We start from the raw sequence: 13287 nt of genomic DNA, 5'->3' as shown, positions 1-13287 counted from the left end.
CAGAGAAAGACCCGAGGGTCCTTTCTTTTGGAGTGAGAAGGATACGGGGCTTGGACATAGAGTGAAGGCTGCATGAAATGTGCTCCCAGGAGAGCCTTGTGATTGCATGGCAAGCAGCAGCAGTGGTGGAGGTGTGCTCTCCCCTGGCTCTGGCATTGCTGCTGGGGAAGTGAAAGTCACACTGCTGCTTTCTTTCCAGCTGGACAGTTCTGTCCATGGAGAGAGAATGAGAAAGGATACAAATCCATCCTGACTCACTCTGGTACCTGACATGCACCGTTAGCATCACCTCTGGGATGCTCCTAGCCATCCCTGGCCCAGCACCTGCTTGATTCCTCAGCTCCCATCACGCCGTGCTGTCAGCTAACTGACACACAGCTCTTTGCTATCCTTGCTTTTATTTTGGGTATGTATGCAAGAATCAAATTCACCGCTTTGTAAAGGGCTGAGGTGAAGTTCTCGAGCTGATAGGGCTTAATGAGAACTGTAAATAGTTCATTGTTCAGCAGCAATCTGCATCCCTTAAAGATGTCTTGCTGAATTAGCAGCATTGGGTTATTGATGTTGTGCTGTTCTACCCTTAAGCAGGCCTTCAATAAGCCAGTCATAAGTTCTCCCATGGAGATTCTGGTGCCTGCTGAGGCTGTGTTCTGATTGCCTCTGGAAAGGGCTTTCTGAACAGGAGCCTCTCCCTTGTCCTTCATGGCAAAGGAGAAGAGAAGGTACACAGTTAATTCTCTTACTGCTTCAAGTGGACTGAAGGCTTATAAGCATGCATACATCCTTCTTAATTGTGTATCCTTCGTGCTCATGAGAATCTTTATTGCTAGATGTGTTTCTTCTCGTATTTTCTTACTACTGACTCATTTCTCATCTGAACCTCATGGCATGGACAGTATTCCAAGTGTCCCACGCCTTAAGGGGGGCAGCTGCCTCTCTCAAGGATGCTGGGAAAATGTTATGGTTCTTTTCTGAGCCGTCCTGACTTCATCCTGCCTTCCCTGAAACTCATACACACCAGTGTCCATTGCAGCAGCACTGGTCAGCACTGTGGCTTTGGGGTTTGCTCCTTCCCAACAGAAAACCAAAAAGCCCTACAGATTGCCGTGTGCTTTCTTGCTCTATTGCGCATTGCCAGGTGGAGGAATTCCCCAGGAAGGCAGCAGGTGGAAGGCAGTCCTTCCTATGGTGATTTAACCACAGCACTCCCCCTGTGTGATGGTGGGCAGCTCTCAAGAAGTGTGGGTTCAGTCAGAGGCTTTTAGATGAACCCTCACTGTGGCATCACAGCTCCGTTCAAATGCAGGGAGGAGATGAAAGGCGAAGCTTCAGCGCAGAGCTCATCCTCAGGCAGGGCAGAAAATAGAAGCGCTGAGTTCTCTGGGCCTTTCCTCTGCCTGGAGATGCTCCGTTGGCCAGAATGTCACTTCTCATTTTCTCTGTGCTGTTCTCTCCTCTGTTCTCATTAACCCCTTCCTCCGTGCAGACCCAGCACAGCTCCGCCTGCAGCCAGCACTGCTGTGGGATGCTCCTCCTGCTTCCCTGAGCTGCAATCCTCAGTCCATAGATCTGCTCTTTTCTAGGAGCAGTCTGCCTTGCTTAGATCTCTCTGATGTCTGCACTTTTTATGCACTGTAATATCAATACTGTCATTCAAGTCCAGATCTCAGGGACTTCCAACGTGCTCAACTCCTCGGGTACCTTTCAGTACCATCCCTGGGTCACTCTGCACTTTCATTCCTCAACTGTGCAACCTCTGATGTGTGTCCATTAACACAGCAAGGCCTCACAATTTGCTGGCTCTGCATGGATCATGGAAGTATTTGGTTCTGGTAATTGGGAATCCAAAGTGGCACATCACCATCGCGTGCTGCAGTGCTGTGCAACTCCCAACTTGTGACTCTTTCCCAAGGTGGCCATGAGGGGCACTGCAGGGTAAGGAATGGGGTCACCCACACTGCCCCAGGGAAGTTTGGCTTCAGAGGATGCCATTGGGGCACAGCAGTCCCTGCAACCACAAAATGGAGCAGCTCTCAGCTGGGTGAGAACCGTGCCCATGGCTGGGCTTTGAGACAGGTCTGTGTGTGTCTGTGCGTGCAGAGGGGACCCGAAAAGAGCTTTGCAACAGAACCACAAAGCAAATGGAAGGACGTGCGTGTTGAGATGAATGAAAACGTGCACCTCAAGGTGTGGTGTGTGTCAGTCTGTTGTATTGCAGCAGACACAGGCGTGTGCATGTGCTCACCTCTCTGCATGCATGAGTGGGTGGCCAGGTTGCACACAGGACTGCCCCTGGGTCCTTGCATTGTGGAGTGTGCAGTCAAACAGGACTTGTAAGTTGCGTGGCAGTAGGACAACCTGCTTGGAAACCACGACAATCCAAGGCATGTCCTTAAAGGAATTTAATAAAACAGAACAGCTGAATGCATCATTATCGATGTTTGGATTTGAGCGTACCGAGGGTCTTGCTGCAGAGGCAATGTTTTCTCCTTGGAATATCATTCAGGTTGAGGCAGGCAGGCAGGCTGGCTAATTTGGTTTGAATGAGCACTCTCTGGAGACAGCACGACTACATGCTGCCCTCAGCACCTGCAGTGCTCACCTGCAGCGTGGTGGGATACAGCATGATGCATGGCAGCTGGGTGCTGAGGGCTGCGCTCTTCAGCTCTGGGCAGTGGAGCAGCACTGAATCTCCTCCTGCAGGCTCTGCTTTCTCAGGAGGGGGAGCAGAGGAGGGGGGAAGCAGAGCCATCACCTGCCCGAGGTCTCATCTATCACCTTGAATTGTGTCGCAGGATAAAATTACTCATCCAAACCTAATGATAAATTAAATCAAACTTGGAGTAAAGAGGATTAATGGGCTGTGCGCGCACATGCACACGTTTGGCAAAGAGGCCGTGAACCCAGGGAGGTTTGAAATGCCTGCTGGAGCTGATGGAGCCGATCACAGGGTGGGCTGGGGACGGCTGCTGGACTTTGCATCCCTGCACAGAGTGCAGCTCCCACCCAGCCATGGTGGAGGTGGCTGCTGGAGGAATCTGAGCTACGTAAGAGTTTATCCTTGGGGAGGATAAGGGCCCGGTGTGGGTGGGGTGAGCATTGAAGGAGGAGAGCGTCTAGTAAATGACTGCTTAAGCTGTAAACATATTTAATGAAGGCCAACAGCATCTGTGTTGTTCCTGCTGAAATAGCGGGCTGGGTAAGAGCAGAGACTTGCAGCATGAACTGAGTGGGAATGTTTGGCTGTTGCAGCCGTCAGCTGCCAAAGCACAGGATGCAACAAATCCCAGAGCTTGTGTTTGCCTGGGGCTGGGAGTTGGGGGGCTCAGGTCCCCTTCCTGTGCCCACAGCGGGCACGAGCTCTGCAGGCTCTAAGCTAAGCTGGGCTGGGGAAGCAGTCCCCGGGACTCCCTTCAGCCTTAAGATCCATGTGTGTTACTTGAGTGAGAAGCTGGGAGGCTCTGATTTTCTGTGCCTGCTAAGTAATGCAGGGCTGAGCACACATGGCATCACCAGGATGTGGCGTGCATGGAGCTGGCTCAGCTCAGTGCTGTCTGGGCACGAGGGCACTGAGGTGCTCCCTCTCACCCAAACCATTCCAATCACATTGCCCTATCATCACCTGACAATGCTTTTCAACATCAACAGCCCCATAAAGCTTTTCCTAATCTACAGCAGATGCCGTCAGGACTCTGGTTATTCGCTTCACTGGGGGGGGGGGAAGAAATAACAAAAAACAAGAGCCAACCTTCCTCCAGCCCACCACACAGAGCTTCCATAACAAACGTGTGCGTGGGGGGGTGGTACATCCCCAAAGCAAACAGGGTGTTTCGCTCCCGCTCTCGGGTTTGGCTATAAAAAGCAAACAGACCGCAGAGGAAACGCGTCACGGTGCAAAACCGTAACCAGATGGAGCGTGGGAGGGCAGGGGGGGGGTTTCTGCGGCACAAAATGCGTGTTGGAGGGCTGGGAGTCCTCCCCAGGGTGGGCTGAGGAAGGGGAAAGCCCAGCACCGAAACCGAAATGCTGGGGGCTGCGGGTGGAAAGCGAGACAGGGTGGCACTCGCAGAGCATCTCGCCCAGCTCCTTTCTTTTTCTGTGCTGTTGCCACTTGCTGCTTTCTCTTCTCCCCCGCTTTTGTCTCTGTAAAATGTACATTTCCCTCTGGTGAGGGGGTCAGCAACCAGGAGACCCCGCGTCCCTCAGTGCGGGGCTCTGAGCAGCCAGGAATGGGGCATGTTGGCCACAGAGCCAGCAGCACTGGCAGGAGTGCAGAGGTATTGGGAGGGCCGTGGGGTGTTACAGTGTGTGTGAGAGGGGAGGCTGGCAGCAAAAACACATCAATATCACACAGTCAATCATTAAGGCTGGAAAAGGCCTCCAGGAGCATCACGTCCCCACCACGTCCCCAAGTGCCACATCTGTGTGTTCCTTGAATGCCTTCAGGGATTTGGTGACTGCGCTGCTTCCCCGAGCAGCCTGGCTGATGTCACACATCCATCCTCCAGCCTTCGGAAGGGCTGAGGGATTCTTCCAGCAGGGCAATTCCCATCTGTTTGGATCCCAGGAACAGTGACAACCTGGCCCTGCCAGCCAGGGCTGTGTGAAAGGCTTTGTGCAAGGCTGCAGGTGGGGAGCATGGGGAAGAGTGAGTGAGAGCCGTTAATTAGTGCGACTGAGTGAGCATAGGCAGGAAGGTTTGTAAAAAAGGTATGGCAGGGCTGATTGATAGGAACCTGGGGAAGAGAGGGGTGTCTGAACGACGTGTGGAATGAAAAGCAGCGTGTGACAGCTGCAGGGGAGAGGTTTGTGGGATGCGGTGTGTGGAAATGGAAGATGGAGAGTGGTGAGGTTGCAGAGTGGGGCTGCCAGCAGTGAGAGGTAAGGGAGCCTGGGGGTGTGCGGGGAGTCTGAGCTTGGGGGTGGAGGTGGATGGAGTGAGCAGTGGGGCAGGGAGGCTTCATGGAGGGCCAGAGAGGGGCAGGGTGTGCTCGGGGTTTGGGTGCTTGGAGGGTTTGGCTGTGCACTGCTTTGGCAATGCTGAGAGCTCTGTCCTGTCAGCATGGCTGATGCGGCTGCAGACTGTGTGCTGCAGGGTGCCCCGGGGGCAGGGTGAAGTTAAGTGCTTTCCACCCATAGAGCTTTCAGGAAAGGGCTGCTGCAGCAACCGTGGCAGGAGGGAGGCTTGGGCGATCTGCATGGCCAGCCAGAATGGAAAGGAAGGGTAGAGAGGAAACCGAACGCAGGAATGAAAAGCTGTCTGCATGTTCCCCTGAGGAGAGGCAGGCACTAGTGGTTCCCCCAGTGACTCTCGGATGATTAGCACGCCTATGGAGCAGAGCTGCTGGCTCTAGAAGTGTGAGAATAGTTCTCAATACAATGAAATGCAGTGTTACTGTGCTAGCCTGTGCCTCCCTTCCCAGTCCTACCCCAGCAGTCAGGCAGCTCCCACCCCGACTCTTCCAGACCCTGCAAACGTTGCTTTGATGGAGACAAGAGGCTGCCTCGCTCAGTGGCAGCTGCTGGGAGCTGATGCCACTGCTTGCTGGGAGCTGAGCCCTGTGTCTCTTGCCTCTCTTCACCCTGCACATGTTGCTTCATCTCTAAAATGAAGGCCAACACCGTCGCAAAGCATCCTGGCATCACTCCCCAAATGCAGGGATGTTCTGGGGGGTTCTCCCTGCCCGGCTGGGGTCCTGCAGTCATTCACCTCAATGATCTTCCATGTCTTCAACGGAGACACGGCGTTTTCCTTCGCTGAGATGTTTGCTTTTGGTAGGAAGTGTTCCTTGATAACCAGGTCAGATCTTCCCATCCTGAACATCCCCACACGTCCCTGCAGGCTGGGTGAGGGCTGTTGGGTGAGCGCTGCGTGGTGCGGCTGTTGGCTGCTACTGGAAAGCAGCACAAGGGGGTTGGAGTTCTCCATTCGCCCTCCCCTCCCTCCCTCTGGGCGAGGGGTGGAGCAGGGAGAGAGGGTGGGAGCTCCAGACGGTTCTCATGGAATCCTTTTCCATCCCTTTCCCGGCCCTCGGCATGAAAGCAGTCCCAGCAAAACAGAGATGCAGATGGTCTCACCACTGGAGCCAACGCCTGCGTCGAGAGCCTTGGAAATGTGAGACTGTGCCACCAATGAAGTTCAAAAAGCGCTGCTGTCAATGCTGAGGAGGTTTCCCCACCCTTCTTTTCCTTTTGTTTTTTTTTTTTTCTGTTTTGTTTTTGGAGATGCCGATGCCTTTCTTGCTTTGATGCTTTTTGGTGTTGTTTCTCTGCGTTTTGTTTTCTGCTTTCAGTCCTTGGGGGCCCAAAGAAAGGCTGATGGAAATCAGGCACCCCCTACTTGGATGGGTTTTGCCCAGACGTCCCATTCTGAGATCCCATCTGGAAGGGTATTTTCCAGGTGTATCGCTGCACATCCCCACCCCCTTCCCACATCCCCCCAGCATTGCCATGCAATCAGTGCAAGCATTGATTAATGGGTGCCGTGGGCCCCCAGCCAACACCTGACCTGCACAGACAGAGATGACATTCAGCTTTGATTCCCTCAAACGAAGTGAAAAGCTCAGGGCAGAGGGGCTGGGATGCATCCCAGGCTGGGCAGTGTGTGGGGGCAAAGCCAGAGCACAGGTGGTCCTAAGGGCACCGTCTGCAAGGCAGGAAGATTAATAACAGTGCTTGTAGCTGCTCAAAGCAAATGTAAAAACAGTACTGATGGCCGTGATATTTCTGATGCTGGAGCAGCATGGAGCTTCATCCGTGGGGATGGTGAAAATCTGGTGAATGGAAAAGGATAGGGGAGGCGTGTGAGCAAAATGCTTGGATGTCAGGGCATAGCAGGGCTCTGTCTGGTGGGCCTCTTCTTAAAATGCCTGGGTGAATGTGCACCTGTTACTGATTGATTTCTTCCTTTGAATTTCTAATTCTGACTGTAGGTGTGAACCTCTCCCGTTAATTGCAATAGAAACAAAGGGCTGCTCATAAATATCCCCACCTCAACAGGTCTCCTTATCTGAACTCCTGGAGGGGAGGAGCTGGGCTCTGGAGCACAGTGAGGACCTTTCCTCACTCGTTCTGTAGGCAGCAAAGGTGCAAGCAGTGCTCTGAGCTCCTTCACTCCTCTGGTTTCTGTGCTGGAGTTACACCCTGCTTTTCTTTCACCTGAGCTGTAGAATCCTAGAATCATAGAGTGGCTGGGTTGAAAAGCACCACAATCTCATCCAGTTCCAACCCTCTGCTGTGTGCAGGGTCGCCAACCAGCAGACCAGGCTGCCCAGAGCCACATCCAGCCTGGCCTTGAATGCCTGCAGAGATGGGGCATCCACAGCCTCTTTGGGCAACCTGTTCCATGAAATGTTCCTGTTCAAGTTTAGTTCAAGTTCACTGACATTTTCTGGTGCAGAAATTCTTCTCCTTCAGCTGATGATGCTGCCAGCACACACAGCATCTCTGCTGCAGTGGCCTCGTGCCCTCCTTCCCCTGCAGACAGATGTCCTTGCTGTGCCATACGTTAGTCAAGGCCCACATTGCTGCGAGTCCTTGCATGGTGCCACAGTTTGTATTTCTGCTAAAATATAAGGGCAGGATGGCTGTGCAGAAATGAAAGACCCACAGCGCTGATGCTGAAACCCAGTGAAGCTGTGGTGAGATGCTGCTCGTCCTTCAGGAGCATTTTAGAATGTAAGTTGAAAAACACATGGCCCTTATTTCCAGCCCTCTGCCTGGCCTGTGTGTGGATGAGAAGTGGCTCTGCTGGTGCAGACCACCCCTACGTGCTCTGCAGCAGTACAGCACTGAACTTACTGCTCCCTGGTGTGTAACGAGCACTGCCTGCAGCAGCTCTGAGAACCTGAGCAGGCTCATTGCACTCAGGCCAGATGGTGGAGTAAGGAAATCAGTCCTTGCAGTAGCAAGATGAGTCCTGTCCATGCACGGTGAGTTATCACACTCACTGCAGGCTGGGTCAGCCAGCAGCTCCATCGCTCTTCCCGCACCCTTTCCATTTCCTAGGAAGAGCCATCACCTTGCTGCCTCCTCCTTCAGCCAGCAGCTGGGCTGCTTGGCATGCAGTGTGCTGCAAGGCGGATCTGAAAGACACCAAGGGAGCACTAGGGTGCTCCCCTTCCCACACTGCTCCCCAGGCAGGCAGCCCTCGGTGATCTGCATCTCATTCACCGAAGTGCTTGCTCTTGAGAAGAAATGCCTGGTGGTTAAAGAGGTTCCAATAAAATACCAGCGTGTAGATAGCTGATTTCCATCACACAGAGAAGCATCGAGAACACAAACCCCTTGGGCTTGGTCTGCAGCAGAGAAATGCCTCTTGTTGACAGCAGGCGGGAGTGCTGTGCTTGGTGCTGGCCCGGCCTCACTGCTGGTTCTGACCGTTGCCTGCTTAAAGGTTGCTGAATGTGGTTGAAACCACGTATGCTTGAACTGATACTGAACCTGAGAGACAAAAAAATGAAGTGTTTTTCCAGTGTGGGACGGGGACAAGTGGCCGTACAGAGAGCTGATGTCATCACTGCAGTAAGGGAGCTGCACCCTGCATGTGCTGGTAGCTTCTCTTCCTTGGAAAACACTGCTCCAGCTCAACATTGCTTTTCTAAAGGGCTCCGTGATGCTGTCTGGGTTTTTTTCTGCTGCTGCTTGAGCTCCATTGGCTGACTTGCATCTGGAGGTCAAGTGCCTTGCCCCCACAGGTCATACAGCAAGCGAGCCCCTTGATCCCTGTCCTGACAGATGAGAGCAGGGTGAGGCACTGCTGCTGCCACTGCTGGGAGCTGAGCTCCAGGCTCTGGAGGCAGTGCACAGCCTGGGTTAGAGCTCTGTCTGCAGAGATGGGGAAAGAAGAGCTCTTTGCTTCGAACTTGACCTGGTGTAGGGTCTGAAGGCAGGAAGGTTTGTTCTATAAATGGACTTCCATCACTGCTCTTTCAGCTCAGGGAAAGTAAAATGCAGCACTGCACACCCCAATGAGCTTGCTGCTGGCTGCAACGGCTGCTGAATGCTCGGCTCTTGCTGCAGTTTCCATCCCTTCTTAATAAACGTGTTTCAGCTCAAGCAGCACTTGAGCAGAAGGTAAACCCCAGGGCCTTCAAACAGCACGGAAGAGTTTTGTTAGCTGCAAACACGTTCCTGCAGTGTGTGCACAAGGGCAGGTGGGCTGGGAGGTGCAGAGTGGGCACTGTCAGTGGAACGGCTGGTTTTCTTCTCTTAAACTGATGCCTTCTCTCTGCTCTCTTGTGGAAGTGTTACAGCACAGCCAGGCACTGGTGGTGTCCCCTGTGCCATCGTTTTCCATCATCCCTGAGAAGCTCATCTCTGTTAGGAGGGCTGAGTGAAAAGCCCAAGTGCTGCCTGACCTCCTGCCACAAACATCTTAATGCATGAAACCTCCCTCTGTGGGCAGGCAGGTTTGGGTGAAGCCTAAGGTATTCCAACTCCCAGTGTTCTTTCCCTTGCAGCCCTTCCCAACATCCAGCAAGGGGAGCTGAGAGCCCGGCCCTTCCCCATCACTGCACCCAAGCTGTCCCTGGGTGAGGATGAACACTTTGCAGGGGGGGGGGGGGGGCACACAAAGCAAAAGTTGTGTGTTGTTTTCTCCTGTTGCATCCCAGAGGATGATGGAGGCTCAGTTGCACTTCAGAAATTTCCATCTTGTGCAGAGATCTCCATACCCCCATTCCTGCACCAGGCGCTGCTTTGTCCCCTGGGTGCAGCCCTGCTCTGGAGCAGCGCGTTCAGCAGCTCACAGCTGTGCTGGGAGCACGAGACCCCTCAGGCAGGATGCAGGTCGGGGGGAGGAAGCCTGACCTTCCTCTCCATGCTCTGCGGGGAGCTCCGGGTCTCCTGCTCCATGTAACATTGCCTGTAGCAACGTTCTGCCATTCATTCCAACAGGAACGAGGCTGAGTTATGTGTCTGGAGCTCCATGGGAAGAATTCATCCCTGCACACAGTGTTTATTTGTCCCTTGTTGTGCTCCCTTCCCCAGGTCTGTGCTGAGGACAGAGGCTGTGCCAGCATGGCATTCTGGTTTGGCTCTATGCACACTGCCAGAGCCATCCAGGTTGCTCCTGTGACACCAACAAGCAAGGCAGATGCTGACAAATTCCTCTCTCAGTTATTGGCTTCGCTATGGGGAAACAGTTGTGTGCCTTTCCCCAGGTCAGGGGGAGCAGTGCTGCAGGCTGAGAGCCAAAGGGGATGGGGGAATGAGGGGCTGTCCTAAGCACACGTGCAGTGAGTGCTTCTAAATCCCCTTAGAAAAGAAGGCAAAACCGAAGTTAAAAATAAACCCTGTCTGATCTGCAGCGCTCCTGTCTTCCCTCGTTGAATGGTTCCAGCTCCAGCTTGGCAAGGAGGGACTGGCAGACAGGTATTTGCCTCTGATTGGCTTTTATGTTCATTTTAATTGCTGCTCGTTCCAACTGTTCCTTATGTTCATGTATGTATATGTATGTAAGCATGAACATACATGTGCACGCACGCAAGCAGCCACGCAGGACCACCCTCCCATGCAGGCAGTCAGGTCAATCACTGAGATCTTTGCACAGATTAGGTTGTAAATGACTTAAACTCTGTGGCATGCTCTGGGTCCTTCCTGGCAGTGTGGAGACAGCGGATCTCAGATTTCCCTGATTTCTCTGGTAGGGGAGGAGCCTGCTGGCATTCTGGACCACACAGACATCCGTGTCATAGGGAGTGTGCCTGGGAGGATGATGCTGCTGCTACACAGGCAGCTGGAGCCCTGATATGCTTTAATGCAATTCTGAATGGCCTTGGATCTGCCTCTCGTGTTTCCCATTTAAATGTTTGCTCAGCATCAGACTTGCAAAGCGTGCTGCCTGCTTTTGGCTGCACTGGGAGACCTGCACTGGGGGGGTACAATGTCAGCCGTAAAGAATGTGAAGTATTTTGAATTATCCCAGCATTGTACTTCACATCTCAGGCATCTGCTCCTTGTGCTGACAGTGCTGAAGGAGAGACAGCTTTTTATTTCCTCCCATGTTTTTAAGCTGAAGCATCCAAGCCTGGTGTCTCCATTTAGCTCTGATTGGCCACAGCCAATGTGGCCTTGGTGGTAAAGTCCCAGCTGGCAGTGACCTCACTGAATGTTTTGCAGATCAGGGAACTGGTGAGCAGGAGGACTGATGTGAGGATCACACAAAGCTCAGGGGCAGAGGATGGAGCCCGCTCCCCCCACCAGCAGGTAAGAGGTGTCAGGAAGGAGCACTGATTTCCCTGGGGCCTCAGGCCTGGCAGATGCTGCCCATCATTGTCACTGTGCTGCAGCTCAGCCACGATGTCACCACACACAGAGAGCTCCGTGGCAGCTTGAAAGGAATGCCACTCATTCATGGGAAATCCCCTGAGTGCAATGCCCAGCGCTGGGGGGAAAAAACTTGGAGGCTTTGCACGTGTTGTTGTTCCTTCCCTACCTCCGTGCTTCAGTTTCAAACAACAACCCTTCCCCCTCCCAGTCCACTCAATTTAAAGCATATCTGCCTCCCAGCAAAGCAGAGCACTGCAGGATGCAGAGGCACGGCTGTCAGTTTGCCTCCCTGGGCCATTGCTGGCCAAGCTGCATGGCAGTGGCTGCTGAGCAGTGCACGTGTGCATGGGGAGGTTGAGAGGGGACAGCGCTGCTGTACATAAGGCTTTTTTATTCCCACTTCTTGCCAACATAATCAAAATAACTCACTTACACCTAATAAAATAAAACACAGAATCCAAAAGCCTTCCTCCCCTCCAGCGGTTTGTCTGGATCCCATTTCTTGCAGCGGAGCTGAGAAAGCCACAGAGGGTTCTCATTATCATTATTTTTTCGTTAATTTTTTCCAAAATGAAAAATACTCAGCGAGGCAGAAGGTGCTGCACATGTCTGGCAAGGTCAGAAGGCAGCTCTTCCTATAGCTGCAGGCTTGGTGGAGACCAAGCTTGGTGGGGGGAGGACTGGGTCAATATCTGTATTTTTCCTTTTTGTGCTTAACGAAGTCCTTCCTTCCTCACAGATAGGTGGGGTTTATCACCTCCCTGCCTGCTCCATGCACATGTGTGTGTGCTTTTCCAATCAGAGCCCATACTCCCTTCCCTTCCCTTCTGTTTCCATGTAGGACTGCTTTCCATCACAGCTGTAACTCTGCACACTCACGGAGAGCGAAGGTGGGAAGGAGTGACCAGAGGTGATGGCTGCAAATGTGAAAGAGAAAGGTACTGTCATGTAAAAAACAGTAAATTCCATGTGGGCTGGCGGCCATTAATTCCCTCTTCTCTGTATGGTAATGGTAACAGCAAAGGGGAATGCTCCTGTGGTCAATTAGAATGCAAAAGGAATGACCTCAGATTGGCCATACAGAGCTGGGTGCTCTTGGTGGAGGCTCTGAGTAACAGTGATTGTGAAATGATCGACTGAGTGTGAGTTTGTCACAGACTGGGAGCTCGCAGCAGCGTGTTGACTTCCAACAGCAAGAAAAGACCTCAGCTGTGTCCATTTTAGGCCTCTCCTTCAACCAGGAGGCACAGCAGCACTGGGGTGGGTGCAGCCCTGGGAGGATGCAGAAGCATGAGGACCATTGGCAGAGCCCACAGGGAGGCTGCCAGCACCAGGGATCTGGGCACTGGGCTGTTGGAGGGGCTGGAGCTCCTCCTGCTCTTCCAGTCAACCTTTGCAGCCATTCCCTTGGTGGGAAGCAGCACGATGCACAGCGTGGATGTGACTCAGCCTGGAGATGCTGTCTCAGTGCCCACCGTTCAGCTGCACGGCTGTATGGCATCTAAGGGGGATTTATGTTCATGTTCAGTGTTTTCTTTTTACTGTCATGCATATTTAATACGCAGCTAATAAACAAGGAACTCCCACAGCTAAGCCCACTGTGGCTATGAAAACGTGCACTAACCCAATGCCTCTTAACCTCCTTTCAGCTGAAACAAGGAGCAGCAGCAAAGGGGAAAGCTGCCCTTTAACTCAGGTGAGTGGTCTCCACTGGAATCACTGGGGTGTGGGCACATGCCCCTCCTTATTACTTGCTAAATCCTTTTCCTCTCAGGCTTCCTCTCATGGTCCTTGTGCTCATGATTTCCCAGAGCTGAGTCCTTTATGCTGCTCAGCAGATGCTGTCACAACACAGACACGAGGTCTACCTTGCAAAGCCCAACTTTTTCAAGAGGCAGATGCAAGTAAAACCACAGAGCACTGACCCAATGATCACAGCAGTCTCTTCTTCAATCATTACAATATAGAACATCTGAGGGTGAAATGGAGTTAATCATCCAAACCTGTAATTTTCAG

At 52.7% G+C, this 13287-nt stretch overlaps 1 protein-coding gene across 2 annotated transcripts in view; it reads left to right on the top strand.

Annotated features, from left to right (window-relative positions):
• SAMD11 (sterile alpha motif domain containing 11) overlaps positions 1–13287 on the top strand; it is a 118701-nt gene that overhangs the window by 10895 nt on the left and 94519 nt on the right. For both annotated transcript variants that reach the window (XR_007380858.1, XM_048967870.1), the window contains exons 2-5: positions 10311–10374; positions 11122–11208; positions 12113–12209; positions 12921–12967. The gene's annotated coding sequence lies outside the window, so the exon portion shown is untranslated. The remainder of the gene's footprint in view (positions 1–10310; positions 10375–11121; positions 11209–12112; positions 12210–12920; positions 12968–13287) is intronic.

The sequence above is a fragment of the Lagopus muta genome, chromosome 21 (assembly GCF_023343835.1).
Source record: "Lagopus muta isolate bLagMut1 chromosome 21, bLagMut1 primary, whole genome shotgun sequence".
NCBI classification, from domain to species: Eukaryota; Metazoa; Chordata; class Aves; order Galliformes; family Phasianidae; genus Lagopus; species Lagopus muta.
Note: the sequence above shows the minus strand (reverse complement) of the source record. Positions and strands in the feature narration are given on the sequence as shown.